A 16822-nucleotide genomic window follows, 5' to 3' on the forward strand; every position below is an offset into this window, starting at 1 on the left:
TTAATATCTTAAAACAGTATTACCAAAGGACATTAAGTGGCAAATTAAGATTTTGAAAATATGCTACATATCATTTCAATACAAAATGGTGGACCTAACATCAAGAGTATTTTTCCTCAGAAATAACACACTGATGAGCTGATTTTCTTTTGAGTTGATGATTTGTAAGTAGAACTTTATTCTGAACCATACAGTGAATATATATTTCAAAGTATATAATATCATTTTAGTAGAAACAAAAATTATAATTTGTTAAGTACGTTGCATAGGGGGAAAAACCTATGCTTTTTTTCCCTATGCAATGTTGCAAAGATTTTGTATGCTAACTCGGATAAATTATATCGTAAAACTAAGCTGTAATGAGAGCTGTAGAGTTTGAAGTGCTCTTTTTTTTTTTTTACCTCTGCAGATACTTTCAGTCTAGCTAATTTAGAAATTTAATGGTAATGCATAAATATTCTTATGCTCTATGATATAGTAAAATAATCAATGTTGAACCAATAAACCAGGCAACTCAACCAAACATAATTAGATTAAGAAAGGAAATAAACAGCATCATATTGCTTTTCAGATCTTTTAAAAGTCTGAAAATTGTTGTGGAAGGCCCAGCTCTTGGACTATAAAAAAACAAATGGTATCAGGAAACTAGTCACTCAGTGAGAAAGATTCAAACTTTAGGGATTCAGATGTTACCAGAAAATGATTACTTGGAGGGGGAAAAAGTGAAATTTCTCCATCTAGTCACTTGACAATGTTACCGAACAGATGGACCCTTGGTGGGGGGATGCCCACATGCTATCACTGAAACAACTTCCCCTTCCCCGGGGTCCCTCGGTTGTAGGTCCTTTGCCCACTGCCCTTGGAATTATGGCTCTGAATGTCAGAGTTTGGTGAAAAGGAAAGGAACTATTTATTCAAAAGTTATACAGGTTTGATTAATGGCTAAATGTCACTAATGGCTAAATCTCAAAATCCCTTTCAAACACCCACCATTTAGAACACCCACCAACACACACAGTCCTGCCTTCCAACCCTTTGCCCAGTCAGGCCAGTCAGGGGTACCCTCCTTCAGAAGAACAAGAACAGAAGTCTGGGGCTTGGCCAGACAGGCCTCTCGTGGCTCTCAGCACCATCCACTGCGTCGCCGCGATCTCCAGCTCTTAATCCAAAACCATGTGGCATCTTCTCATGGCCCACGAGCAAGCGTTCTTTCACCCCTCTTTCTTCCCATGTGGTCTTCACACTGTTCCCCAGAGTCCACATCCTTTTGTCTTTCCCACTGGCCCCTGTCTCTCCTCCTTCCTCTCCCAGATACCTTCTGTATTGTCTTTCAAACCTTCCTGATTAGCCTTGGCGATATGTAAAATAACCCTCTTTGCATATGAGGAATGAAGCTATCCTGTTATTGACATGCAAAATGACTCTCAATGGCCCTGCTCCTGGTCTCCCATCACCCAAGGCAGCCTGCCTTGGGGTGGGGAGAATATATTTTTCTTGGATACCCCAATTTCTGGACCCCTTTACAAATACCCTTTGAGAGGGTCCCTGGCTGTGTCCCATTACAACAACTCTAGCAAAAAGTTAATGGAAAACAAAATTAAACCTGCCAGATGTCACCAATAGAAATATTTAATTATCTATGTATCTTACTTAGAGTCATTTCTCCAGGATTTGGGAATGTATCAGTAGTTACTATCTTTATTTTTAAGATTTTCATATAGAGGACATATAAAAGGAAGTTCTATAATCTTAACTGGGGGTAGTATAAGAGCACAACCAAAAAAATATAAAATTTAGCTTTTTAAAATATGTTAGACTTATGTGATCATTTGTATTATGAATTTTTCATCACACTTGACTATAGAATTATTTTTGTAGTTTTTGATTGACTAATTTTTGAATAATTTCAGTTACTCCTCAACTGCTATATGTATTTACAAACAAAAATTTTAAAATGTTTCTTGAAGTATTTTTTCCTTTTGGCATGTTTTATCTGACTTGGTTCAAGTGATGATATAATATTTAAGGGAAAAAATACATAGAAATACAACTAAATACAATGGAGACAACTAAATACAACTAAATATTGAGATAGAGTAGTGAATAATACTCCATCGCAATGTCTCAATTTTGTCAATGACTTCCGTGATAGTTAATTTGATGTGTCATCTTGGTTAGGTTTGGTACTCAGTTATTTGGTTAACACTAGGTGCTGTGAAGATGTGGTTGCAAAAGCAACTTTAAACTGCAATTAAATTTACATCAGTAGATTTTTGAGTAAGTCAGATTACCCTCCATAACGTGGGTTGTCCTCATCTAATCAACTGAAGCTCTTAAAAGACTGACGTCCTCTGAGAAAAAGGAATCCTACCCTTCAAATTGCCTTTGGACTCAAGACTACAGTATCAATTCTTTCCTGGATCTCTAGTCTACTGGCCTACCCTACAGATTTGAACTTGTCAGCCCCCTTAATTGTTGAAGCTAATTACCTAAATCTCTCAATGTATAGGTAGGTAGATAGATGATAAGGAGGTAGGTAGGAAGGTAGGTAGATAGAAATAGATAGACGATAGATGGATAAAGAGATAGCTAGATAGATAGATGATAGATGATGATGATGATAGGTAAATGATAGATAGATAGATGATAGATAGAAAAATAGAGAGATGATAGATAGATGATAGAAAGATAGATAGATGATAGACAGACCTATTCACTTTATTCCTCTGGAGAATCCTGACTAACACAACCTCCATGACACTAAATCCAATGGTCATCGCTCATTCTCTTTTTCTGGAATCTATCAGCAGCATTTTACTTTGGTGATAATCCCCCTCTTTAATACAATATTTCCTCTTTAATATAATTTACATATTTCTGCATTAAGTGTCTTGCTTATTGACCTAAATTTCAGACTCATTTATCCTCTGTTAGTATGCAATCTCTATTGCAGCAGAGATTTTTGGCAATTTTTTTCACTGTTAAATCTCCTAGTATCCAGCATAGTACACGACATATAATAAGTAAATACTGTATGTTTATATTTTAATGATTTAAGATATTCAAAATATATTTTTCTTATGAAGATGTGAAACTAAAGTTACCACCTATTTCAGAAAATCAACCTAAATAACCTTAAAGTCCGAATTCCTGCTAAAATAGCTTACCCTATACTCAATGACTCAGTTTCATGCTATTTTTTTTAAGGAGTTTACTACAACTATGTAAACAAAAAGGGCACCGAAGATGGACCAATACAACCACCCAAAGTAATGAGGCACAGAATGAATGGTGATTTTTCTCCCAAGATCAGGAAGAGGTGAATGAGGAGAGATGGTGCTTGCTATTGCTTTCTTGACTACACACCAGCATTTCATCTTAGGAATGTGGGAGTCAATACAAAAATGGAATAAGATTGTGGAAACTAATGTACTTCAATAATTACATATAGCAATCCATTCTGGACCTATTAAAATATTATTTGAGTGAACCTATCATCTTAATGCCTTGATTTGACTTGGCATAATTATTTGCCCTATATAATCACTGTAATATATTGTAACTCACGTCTTTGATATTTTTTCTAGATTTGAACACACTGTCATCTCATGAGCATTTGAGCAATCTAGAGGTAACCACAGACCACTTTCCATGTTGGATTATATTTCTACACAAAACAAGTTAAATAGAATAATAAAGTGTTCATTCCCTATTTGTTGTTGATTTGCTATTTTAATTGAGATTTTTCAATCTTTGAAATATTGTTTTAGAAGGAATCAGTGATTAACACCACAAGTTAAGTATAGCAAAGATAATAATGTAACATATGCAGAATGTAATAATAGTATTGTGAGTTATAGCATCACTTGTATATCAGTAAACATTTTTCAAAACATTAAAATTAGTCATGTGTATAGAGCTAGTCCAATTCTCAGTGCCCCCCATGATAATTAAATGACTAACACAAAAAAATTTTAAAGTGGATTTTCTATATCTGTATAGAAGTTGTCTTAATGTTTACTTTTTCTAGTTATAAAAGAAATACCAAATACCATATGATCTTGCATATAAGTAGAACCTAGTCAACAAAACAAAGAAACAACCAAAATAGAACCAGAGACATAGAAATAGGAACAAACTGACAGTGAACAGGGCAGAGGGGGGAGGGGATAACGGGGGAAAGAAGAGGAAAGGGCAAACCAAGGAATATGAATAGAGGACTCACGGGCAGGGACAAGGGGAGGGGGAGGATTGACTGTGGGAGTAGGGACAGTGAGGCAGGGGAGAGCAAGGGGGAAAAGAAGAACAACTGTAACTGAGCAACAATGAAAAAAATGTTGACACTTAAACAAATAAAAAGAAATGAAAGATTTTCTAATTTTAAGAAATTCTACAAAATATTTTGAGATGGCTATCTGGGCTTCAGATAGTCCACCAGAATCACACAACAGCAGTCAATCAAGACAATTTTTTAAAAAGCAAAAATGTTTACTGAGCATTTTTACTATGTGCTGTATATTTATACCTTCCTTAGTAGCTGAGGAAACTGAACCTTAGAGAGGTTATTGAACCTGCCCAAGGTACAGATGTCTTGGCTGCTTGGAGGGACTGACTGTTTTAGGCTCAAGTCCCTCAATTATATTCCAAATAAGTAAGATTACTGGGTGTGACTCTCAATTAGATGATGTAAATCTATGCAATGGTTGTTGGGTTTTTTTGCCTATTAACTCAATTAGTAGATCCACATGATGAGTGATTAGTTTTTATGCTTAAGTGACTCTGGAGATTTTTTTTTTTACTTGGCAGATAATTACTTCAGAAATTTTACCTTAGTCCCCAATTAGGACATATTAAACTCATTTTTATCATTGTCTCTTTTTAGATTGATCTTGGTACCTTTGAAAAGCTAGTAAGTGTTCTTTCATCTGGTGGCAGTTAACTCCAGAGGAAATAGCCACAAACTGTGCAAGATAAGTTTTTTAAAGAAATAAAGACAAAGGAAAAGATGGAAAATGAAAGACTTGAGACAAATCTTAATTTGAAGTCAAGAAAATGTGATACCAATCCATTTCCAAGATCTGGATGAAGAGTTGTCTAAATAATATGTCACTAGGTCATGTCTTTATTGTGTTTATAATTAAGCTCTGAGCTGCGAGCGTGAGCTGAACATATAAAAAATAATGTAGCTTCCTCCTACTTGTCAAAGCAATCTTGAAGTCTTAAGGTTTGAAATATAATTCTTTTTGTAATCTACTGTAAAGAAAATAAAGCAATTTATCATAACCCTTATTGCAGAAAAAAACATTCCATACTCTTTTGTAGAAAGGAGGGAAAAACTACAATTGAGTTTTATTAATTCATGCACTATGTATTTTAGTATGGTTACAGAGCATTTGCCAAACTGTGTTTTATTTTATTTTAGTAACAAATTCTTTTTCTCAAAAAACACAATTAACATTAATAAGGGAAATAAAATATAATCTAAATGAGAGCTTACATACTGCTTTCTTATGACAGCTGCCTCTACTTCATTTTAAATTAACCAAGCGTTATGCAGAGTCTTTGGAGCTGACCTTATAAAACAGCAATACTATTGGTCCTAAAGCACATGTTTCTGATTTTATATATCTGACATAACATTTCTTAAAATAACCAAGAAATGAGAGTGAATTATGCCTGAGAAGGAGAAACTTTGTGTATCACTTAAAATAACATTGACATCGATATGAATGTTACCTATTGAAAGCACAGAAAACTACAGGCTTTATCTCACTCTTGCTTAATCGCATCATTTCTACTTTCTAGAGAGTCCTATTTAGAAACATGAAAGGAGAGCCCATAACTTTGACATCTAAAACTGATTGACAATGTTAGCATGGTAAAAAAAGGGACATTCTCATCTTAATTTCTATTTCTTATAAAATTTTATGTTTATCTGTAATTACTTTCTTCTACAGAGCTTAAAGATTCTTATGTACACTCATTGGTGAATCCTTTCAACATCCTTATGAAATAGGCAGGAAATTCCTGTTGGTCAAGACATGAATGAAAACAAAGTCACACTCCATTATTTACCATGGAAAATTAAATTTAATCAATTGTTGCACAGAAACTTTTAATTAGCTATTCTTCTTTGATGAGAACCAAACAAGAGAAAATGTTCTTAAATTACAGTAAGGAGGATATAAGATAGCAATATGAATGACTTTTTTAATGGTGAGAGTAAAAATGAAACAATTAGGTAAATCAGCCTACAGCATGCATGTTAAGAGTGGAACACAAGGTGACAAGCAAGGGTTGAGATCAGGAGGGGCTACAACATACCGTAAGACCTGCTCATCTATCTCCTCTTCCCATCTCAGGACAGTCAGTTACTTGGATTGGAATTATTGCCTCTGCACAACCCAAAGTCCCAGGGAAACGAGTCTCCTGTGTCATGGGTTTAATATGGGCAGGCACCACAGCTCCATGAGGCTATAGTTTATTGTGAGTCACAGTTCCTTATTTTGGAAGAAGGTAAATTAATGATAGATTTTTGATGTTATTTTTACATGGCTTATTCCAGAAAAAAAGGAAATAATGTTCATTTCACACTCTTCTAAACTCATGAAATTCCATGTCAATTAAAACTACATAGTAGCAGCTTTTGGATCAATGTAAGAGAAAGGGGGCCAACATGGATAATCCTCTTTTAGGGAGATTGTCTAAGTGACTGCTGACTGAATGGCTAATCCAACTAAGTTCGCTCTGCAGTGCGTTAGGAACCTGTCAATAGATTTTTAATATATTTATTAACTCTCCTACACTCAGTGAGCATCCATGGCTCTGAGGCTCAGAAAATCTACTCATCCTTTTTATTAATCTCTCCATGGTTTTCCAAAATATGCTATAATTTGCACAAACTCTTCAGAGTGTTTGCTGCTACCATTCCCTCCACAAAAGCATGGTTTTAATTGATTTAATAGAGTCCAGGTATATAATTTTTTATAACTGCTAATTACAATTTTTTAAAAGATTTTATTTTATTTATTTTTAGAGAGGATAAGGGAGGGAGAGAAACCTTAAAGTGTGGTTGTCTCTCATGTGCCCCCTACTGGGGACCTGGCCCACAATCCGGCCATGTGCCCTAGACTGGGAATCAAACCAGCAACCGTTTGGTTTGCAGGCTGGCTCTTAATCCACTAAGCCACACCAGCCAAGGTTTGTTGGTTTCTTTCTTTTAAATTTTATTTATTTATTTTAGAGAGAGGAAGGAGGGGGAGAGAGAGAGAAACAAGGTCTGTTGTTCTACTTTATTTATGCAGTCATTGGTTGATTCTTATGGGTACCCTGAACAGGGATCGAACACACAACCTTGGTGCTTTGGAACAGTGCTCTAACCAAATGAGCTACCTGGCCAAGGCCCTGATATTTTTTCTTTATTATAGAGATATTGGCAAAATATGTTGAACTCAGAGCCCGAGGCAAATGTGTTGATTTAACATCAATCTGCCTACCAACATTCTAAAAGGTATCAAAGCAGCAGCCTATTTTCAAAGTTTTGGGTTTCAACCCTAATAAAACCAAAATTTTGTGGAAATATATATATATTCACAGACAACATTCTAAATGGCAGGAATTATCAATACAGTTAAACTTATTGGCTTAATCCAAAAGACTATTATCTTCAGAATTTCATTTATTCTCAAAAATATAACTTTGTATGGAAAATTGAATTAGAAACAATAAGTGCTGGCAAGGATGTGGAGAAAAGGGAAATATAGCACACTATTGGTGGGAATGCAGACAGGTGCAGCCACTGTAGAAAACAGTACGGAATTTCCTCAAAAAACTAAAAATAGAATTGCCTTTTGATCCAGTGATTCCACTCCTGGGATTATACCCTAAGAATCCTAAAACACCAATTCAAGAGAACCTATGCACCCCTATGTTCACAGCAGCATCATTTACAATAACCAAGTGCTGGAAGCAGATTAAGTGCCCATCAGTAAATGAGTGGACAAAAAACGGTATTACATTTACAGAATGGAATACTACGCAGCAGTAAGAAAGAAGGAACTTCAACCTTTTATGACAGCATGGATGGAACTAGAGGATATTATGCTAAATGAAATAAGCCAGGTTGTGGAAGACAAATACCATATGATCTCACCTATAATTGGAACTTAATCAACAAAACAAACAAATGAGCAAAATAGAACCAGAAGCATGGAAACAAGAAACAGACTGACAGTGACCAGAGGTGGGGGGAGGGGGATAAAGGTGGAAAGAAATGGGAGAGTCTAGTCAAGGAACATGTATGGCTGACCCATGGGCATGGGCGAGATGTTAGGGACTGACTGTGGGAGCTATGGGGCAGGGGAGAGCAAAGGGCTAAAATTGGGACAATTGTAATAGAACAACAGGAAAATGGGGGAAAAAAAAGAAGTTTTTCTAGACACAATACTTTATCTTATTTTCCACACATTAGAGTTGGAACTGAATTTTTATGTACCAGTATATTCAGCTCATTAATTTATTCATTTTCTATTAAAAATAAGAGATTTACTGTTACTTCCACTTCTGCCACTGGAGGATCATCTACCCTTTGACGCACACAAAAAAAGCCTGTCACAGCTGGACAGGAAAAGAATGGCACTGAAACACATTTCCAGCATCAAGGGCTTTGGGGGATTCCAAAAAGCATTTGAACATGACAGTGTTGAACTGAGCTACAAAATGAAATTTGCTATCTACTTACCACCAAAGGCAGAAATTGGAAAATGCCCTGCACTATAGTGGCTGTCTGGTTTAACTTGCACAGAACAGAATTTTATATCAAAATCCAGTTATCATCAGGCTGTCTCAGAACATGGCCTTTTGGTCGTCACTCCAGACACCAGCCCTGGGGCTGCAGTATTAAAGGAGAAGATGAGAGCTGGGACTTTGGTGCTGGTGCTGGTGCTGGTGCTGGTGCTGGGTTTTATGTGGATAAAAGCTGAAGATTCTTAGAAAATGAACTACAGGATGGACTCTTATGTAGAGGAGCTTCCCCAACTCATCAATGCCAATTTTCCAGTGGACCCCCAAAGGATGTCTATTTTTGGCCATTCCATGGGAGGCCATGGGGCTCTGATTTGTGCTTTAAAGAATCCTGGAAAATAAAAATCTGTGTCAACATTTGCTCCAATTTGCAATCTAATGCTTTGTGCTTGGGGCAAAAAAGCCTTTAGTGGATATTTGGGAACAGATCAAAGTAAATGGAAAGCTTATGATGCTACACATCTGGTGAAGTCCTATTTGGGGTCTCAGCTGGATGAACTAATTGATCAAGGAAAAGATAACCAGTTTTCTTTCGGATGGACAGTTACTATCCAATGACTTCATAGCTGCCTGTACAGAAAAGAAAATCCCTATTCTTTTTAGACTACAGGGGTGTTTTGATCACAGCTACTACTTCATTGCAGCTTTTATTACTGATCATATCAGACATCATGCAAAATACCTGAATGCCTGAAGAAGTTCAGAGAAGAGTCTCTCTTCAGGATTATAAAAATTGTAATAAACAGAATTGCAAAGAAAAAAGATTTCAAAACATTGTATTTTATAATGCTAAAAATGCTTCATTCCATAGTTAAATCACCTTCTGAATAAATATATAGGAGCCTGAAAAAAAAAAGAGATTTATACCTCTTATTTACAAAATTATTCACTAACATTTTACTGTAATAAGAGATCCAAATTCAGGTCATTATTCTGCTAAACTTTGTCTGTCAAATATCTGAAGAATTGATGCACCCAGTAGGGTTATGTTAGCTCAGCATTCCCGGATGATGTCCAACACTAATCTCAGATGGAAAATGCCTGAGGGTTCCCCTTCCTACCCTTCCTGATTATTCAAACATGAGTGACCTCCACAGTTTTCAATCTTTGCACTTCCCCTTCAGCGTTGTACATGACAACCTGGAAAGGTCTTTCTTGGCAATAAGGGAAATATTTAAAACCTTTGACTCATGATCAGTGACACTTTAGAGGAAAGGTCTTAATCAAAAAAAGAAAATGTTAAAAATAAATTTTAAAAAACTCATTTAAAATGGAGTTGGGAAGCCCCGAAGTAGAAGCTCTCATGCACTTCCACCTAGACCCTAAGGAAGAGGACATACCACAGCAGTAAATTTCTCCTTGCCAACAAAACACGTCTATCTTTGGCAATCATCACCTGAACCTTTTATTGCTGGTTGCCTTCAGGTTTGTGCTCCTGGTTACAGCCCAGCCAATGAAAAATGGCCATCCTCAGCCAACGACAAGCCATGACCACTCTGAATTCGGTGAAACAGACCCTCCCAACATTCCCTTTTTTCCACATAGAAGCAAGCCCTTCTCTTCTGTTCTTTGAACTTGCCTATGGTTTGCCCTAGCTTGCTTGTCCCAAATTGTGATTCCTCTGCTAATTCCAAATAGAGCCATTTTGCTGGTTAAATAATTGGCTCTTTTGTTCTAAGGTCAGCAGAAGAAATTAAAGAAAAAAATGAAAGAAAGAGAACATAGTCTAAGGGACCTGTAAGACACCATCAGTCAATTCAACACATACATTGTGGGAGCCCCAGAAGGAGAAAAAAGAGAAAGGAGAATAGAAATTATTTGAGGGAATAAAGGCTGAAAACATTTCAAATTTGTGAAATACACAAACATTGGGTTGGCCAAAAAGTTCATTTGGTTTTTAAGTAAAGATAAATGACACATTTTTCATTTTCACTAGTAACTTTATAGAACAACCTATTCACTGTTCTGTTCCCCTGCCTTCTGCCATCTTTCAGGCAACTTCACAATTCCATCTTCCCAAAACTTTATATTTTTTCTTTTGAGCAAAGTACTGTTCCAGGTGACTTTTGCAATCTTCCAGGGAATTGAAATTTATTCTATTAAGAGAATTTTGTAAAGACTAAAATAAATGAAAAGGTGTAAAGTCTGTTGAATGTGGCAGATGAATCAGAGCTCCCCAGCCAAGCTGTAACAGTTTTTGCCTGGTCATCAAAGAAACACACAGTCTTGCATTGGAAGACTATGCATTTTCTGATGGAAGATTATGCATTTTCTGTTGACTAATTCTGGATGCTTTTTATCAAGTCCTATTTTCTGTTGGTTTAATTGGAAGCAGTAGTTGTTGGAATTAATTGGTTTTCCAGAAGGAGTTCATGATAGAAGATTCCCTTCCAACCCCACCATATATACAGCATCACCTTCCTTGGATGTGGACTGGCTTTGGTGTGGTTGGTGGTAGTTCATTGCACTTGCCCCAACAATCCACATTATTGTAAATTACCTACTTTTCATGGCCAGTCACAATTTGTTTTAAAATGAAACATTTTTGTTATGTTTAAGTAGAGAATTGCATGCAGAAATATGGTCAAGAAGGTTTTGGGGTTTTTTGTTGTTGTTTTTTGGGGGGTTTTAGTTTGTTTGTTTATGTGGAACCCAAACATCAAAGTGATTAACATAACCAAGCTGGTGCAAATGCTTCTCATTGCTTGATTTGGATATTTTGAGTATGTAGGCTATCTCCTGCGTGGTATAACATTGGTTGTTCTTAATTAATGTCTCAAATTGATTGCTATCAACTTCAACTGGTCTACTCAACCATGGAACATCATCCAGTGAGAAATTTCCAGGATGAAAATTTGCAAACCACTTTTGACATATTTGATCAGTCACAAGAACTTCTTTACACATTGCACAAATCTTTTTTTGCATTTCAGTTGCATTTTTACCTTTCTTGAAATAATAAAACATAATATGCCAAAAAGTTTCCTTATTTTCTTTCATCCTCAGTATTAAAATGACCACACAAAAATTCACCAACTTTGATAAGTTTTTTAAGTATACACTGATATGACAGCTGTCACAATACAATCTAACAAAATTGTCTAGAATGACATTAAAAAACAACTAAGTACCACTAGAGCCATCTTACAGAAAAAAAAAAAAAAAAAAAAGAACTTTTTGGCCAGTTCAATATAAAAATCCAAAAAGCTCAATAAATTTTAATTAGGATGAACTGAAATATGCCCACATGGAGACACATTAAAATCAAGTTGCCAAAAGACAAAGACAAAGAGAAAATCCTAAAAAGCATAAGAAAAAAATAACTCATCCCCCACAAGTTATCCTCAATAAGAGAATGTATTTTTCACCAGAACCTTGAAGGCTAGGAAGCATTAGGTAGACATACTCAAAATGACAAAAGAAAAAATGGTCCACTAAGAATTCTATATCCACCAAAATTGTTCTTCAAAAGTGAGGGTATAAATTAAGATATTTCTAGATAAACAAAAACTGAGGGAATTAGATGCAACTAGACCTGCCCTGCAAGAAGACTCAAAGAGAGTTCTGCAAGTTGAAGTGATAAGACAGTAGAAGTAATATGAGGAAATAAAGATCACAGTAAAGATAAATATATGGAAAATTATAAAATATTATAATATTATACTTATTACAAATAATTTTAATAATTGTGACTCCACTTTTTGTTTCTACATAATTTAAAAGACAAATACATTAAAAAGTAATTATCAGTTTATGGTTTTGGACATACAATATACATATTCACAACAGCATTATTAATAATAGCTGAAGTGTGGAAGCAGCCCAAGTGTTTATTGATAAATAAGGAGATAAGCAAAGTGTATATTTACAATAGAATATTATTTATGCTTAAAAAGGAAGGAAATTCTGACACATGCTACCAATGGATGAATGTTGAGGACATTATCCTAAGTGCTATAAGCCAGTCACGAAACAGCACTGTATAATTCCTTTTATTTGATATACCTAGAGTAGTCAGAATCATAGAGTTAGAAAGTGAAATGGCGGTTGTCGGGGCTGGGGAAGAGGAGAATGGGGAGCTGATGTTTAATGGTTGTAGAATCTCAGTTTTTCAAGATAAAAAAAACTCAGGAGATGGCTGGCGGTGATGGTTGCACAATACAAATGCACTTATTATCTCAACTGTATACTTAACATTCACCATCTTAACCATTTTAAGGGTATTTTATCACAACTTTAAAAAGACAAAAGATTTTCTCTGAAGGATTTTGAACATCAATAATTTTCTATGGTTGACTAGCCTCTAAATTTAGGAAGAACTAAAACTCAAACTACAATATAGAATGTATCATCTTAGTTTCATTTGAGGGTGCGGCTAAAGGGACTCTACAAAGTCATTTAAAATAACTTCACATTAAATTATATTTGAGGTTAAAAGTCAAATATTTTAGTATGTAAAATATAAATTAGCAATCTAGTTATTTTTATTTCCTTTAGAGAAAACATGGCACAATATAAATACTATAAGCACAGATTAGTGATTTTTTGTTGTTGTTGTATGTTGTTTGGACATTGAAAGCACAGTTTGTTTCAAATATAAGCTCAATTAAGGAAAAAAAATAATAAGAACATGCTATGAACCATAATAAAGACATACACACACACACATATATATTTTTAATTTTCACGATTGGTTTCATTTGCTCACTTTATAAGAGAGAGAAACTAAAAGTGAGAACACATACAGAAAATTATTTTATATGCCCTAAGCATATATTTTTGCATTTAAATATTCATATCATTCAAATAAGTAATTTTGAACATAGACTCAAAATAAGGTCATTTGTAAAACAAACCTTTCATGAGAATGGTGATTAAAATACAGAGAAGAGGAAGTGCTTCTCAGGTCTTCTTTACTTTTTTTATGTTTTCCATTTCATTTCCATGCAAATGATTTTACAGAAAATGTTCAGCCCTCAGAGCAAACTGTTTTCTTTGGAGTGGAAAAAATTAATCAATACACAGAAATCTACCCTATTCTCCCTGAGAAACTTTATCCCTGTTGGATTATGAAATTCTTGGTTTTTGACCTCTTGAATTTCTAACCAGCATTTCTTCCTGTTAACTGTGTCAGTTTATCAGCATGGCATAAAGTTACTCATTGTGTGCTCTCTGGAGAAAAAAAGGAAAGACCTTTCCCAGTGGTGTTGTGATTTATAATAAGAAATCTATATATATTTGATCTTCATTCTTTTCTGGCATAGGACTCCAAAACCCTTGTGATTTGCTAAGTGGTGGGGGAGGTAAAGATGATTTTTCTTATGTTAGAAGGTGACTTTTGTATCTCACCTAGAGACTGAGATTCGTTGCTTGTGACACCAACCATGTTATCTGAGGGTTGGAACTTTCAGTACCCTACCTCCTGGTCCTTCCCAAGACACACGCACACACAACACACACCCCTAACCCTTCCAGGGAGAATCCCCGAGATGACTGAAACTGGCCTCTCTCTTAACTATGGGGAGAAGCAGAGGGGCCAAGAAGATCCGCTAATGCGAGGGTTGACTGCACTTAACCCATGCCAGCACCCTGTGCATTCTGTCCTTTACAAGAGAATTGGTGAGGATTCACATACATCTTTGATTTGATAGCAAAGGTGAAATAGAGAACAGAGGGAGGAGGGGAGAGGGGCAGAGGGGAGGAGAAAAAAGAGGGAGTCTGTAAACCAGAGAAAGGGGCCACAGGAAAAGGTTTATGCTGCCTAAGTTGGGGGGATAGAAGAGAGAGTCAATTACAGAGTTATTTTATGAATGGCAGCAGGGACCAGGGTGACCTTTTGGGAGAAGAAGTCAGGCTTCCTTGTTCCTCAATATAAAACAATCTCAGTCTTGCACTGGAAAGAGAATGGAATGCTCATCAATTATATTAAAAGTAGGTTGACTTATTAAAATTGCAGCAATGTTTGCCAAAAGTAGATGGAAAACAGAAATTCAAAACAAGGTAAGGTCATTTGCAAAACCCCAGCACCAGCACTAACTCCCAGCAGCTGACAGTTCTTATATATCAGCATGGTGCTGATGGGCGTGAGTGGGAAAGAGGAGGCCAATGGAGGAGGGAGCAGAAAACCCAAGAAATAATTTATAGGTTCTTTCCCCTCCATCATTTTCCAATATTGAGAAAGACATCTCTCTTTTCCTTCTATTTAATAGGCATTGGTATCAATTTAGGGTCTAAGTTACATCCTTGTGGGAATCAGGATTTCCTTCATATACCTACTCTAGATACATGCTCATTAATCTTAGACACTGCAATTTATTACAGCTAAAACTAGCCAAACTCTGGTAATTTCTGAACATGAACTTGGATAATCATTCTCTTTCTATAATACTGGAATTATAATCTTAAAACTTGAAATAACTTTAGAAATACCAAGCCCTTATTTCTCAAGTTCCTTATTAGGAAAAGTCAAATTCAGAAAAGTCCAGTGATCTGCTTTACAGAGCATGGTAGCAGCAGCAACACCAGGGCTAGAATCCAGGCCTTCTGGCATCTGCTGCACTATAAAACTGAAGAAAATGAACACTTTGGCTTTGAATATAATTCAAGAACAAGGCTTAGAATGCTAACTAGTAGGTATTCCAACAGTATTTAGTTATCATCTTGCTTTAATACGATTTATTAAGTAGTGGTATAACTAAAATAGCAGGAATGATAAGCATACACAAACATGAGTCGTGGTTCAAATAATTTTAATGCACCATACAAAGCTTTATAAACATCCTCTGAGAACTATCGTCATCATAAAGACATACTTTTCTTAAAACAAACAATAGGGTAATGGGTAGCAAAAGCTTCCCCACCTATTCCTGAGGAAATCAGAAAAAGCTAGTGTGATTGGTAAAGTTTGCAAAGGAGGCATTAAATTAAAAGTCAGCCCTCATTACTTTAATCATCAACATGATGGAACTTTTTTTAAACTATCACTGTCAATTGGCACATTAAATCACTATTCAATCATCAAATTTGAAACACAAAGTACTGTTTTGTTCTATAATGTGATTAAAAATTAAGACATTACAAATTATAAGTGGACTGTAATCAATTAATCTTATAGCTTCTTTTCTTCTCAATGAGTTCTTCAAATTAGAACACAAAAAACATGATTTCCACAGTCAGATGTGAGTGGGTCTAGAAGCAGAAAGAAGATTTCTTCTCAAGAGAAAAAAACTTGACTTTTGAAAGCTAGAGAAAAGAACTATGTGATTTTTTTAATTTTAATTTATTTTCTTTATTTTTTCAAATACATTTGTCTCTGTCTTCCCCCCACCACCTTCCCCTGCCCCCTCCCCCCTCCCTCCCTCAATCCTTCCCCTTTGGTTTTGTCCATGAGACCTTGCTACACGTTCCCCGACCCTCCCATTCCCTTCCTTTTCTAAGTGATTTTGATATTAGAATTTTCCCTGGCTTCAGAGAAAAAATGGGCTTCATAAAATTGATAGGTATATATAGAATATCCAAAGGCAATGCATTAAAAATGTAATAGGTGACTTTTGGGGCCCTAGCAGAAGAGATTTTTAAAGAAGTTCAGTTTTTCCAAGGTGCTGTGACTTCTGATCCACATTACCAATTGCAGCATTACTCAATGTCTCAGCTTGTATGGGAAAATGGAAACTTTTCATATACTTATCAGATTTACTGGAGAGTGAATAACTAAACATTTTTTTTTTGCTTTTTTTTATTGTCATTCAATTACAGTTGTCCCCCATAACCTTCCCCTGCCCTGCCCTCCCCCTCCCCACATTCAGTCCTCCCCTCCATCGCCCTTGTCTATGGGTCCTTTATTTTTTCTTTTTTTCCTCTTTTTTATTACTATTTTTTATTTTTTAATTCTGTTAATTTTATTACAGTTGTCTCAATTTTCCCCCTGTAACACCCCCCCTCCCATCCTACCCCCACCCCCCACTCCCCCAGTCAATTCCCACTCTGTTGTCCATGTCCATGGGTCATTCATACATGTTCT

General features: G+C 35.7%; 1 pseudogene; it reads left to right on the forward strand.

Annotated features, from left to right (window-relative positions):
* The first annotated feature begins 2918 nt into the window (after positions 1–2918).
* LOC129085423 (S-formylglutathione hydrolase-like) lies at positions 2919–9496 on the forward strand (annotated as a pseudogene).
* The last annotated feature ends 7326 nt before the right edge of the window (positions 9497–16822 follow it).

Source organism: Pteronotus mesoamericanus, unplaced genomic scaffold (assembly GCF_021234165.1).
Source record: "Pteronotus mesoamericanus isolate MK-2021 breed Mesoamerican mustached bat unplaced genomic scaffold, CSHL_Meso_final scaffold_232, whole genome shotgun sequence".
NCBI lineage: Eukaryota > Metazoa > Chordata > Mammalia > Chiroptera > Mormoopidae > Pteronotus > Pteronotus mesoamericanus.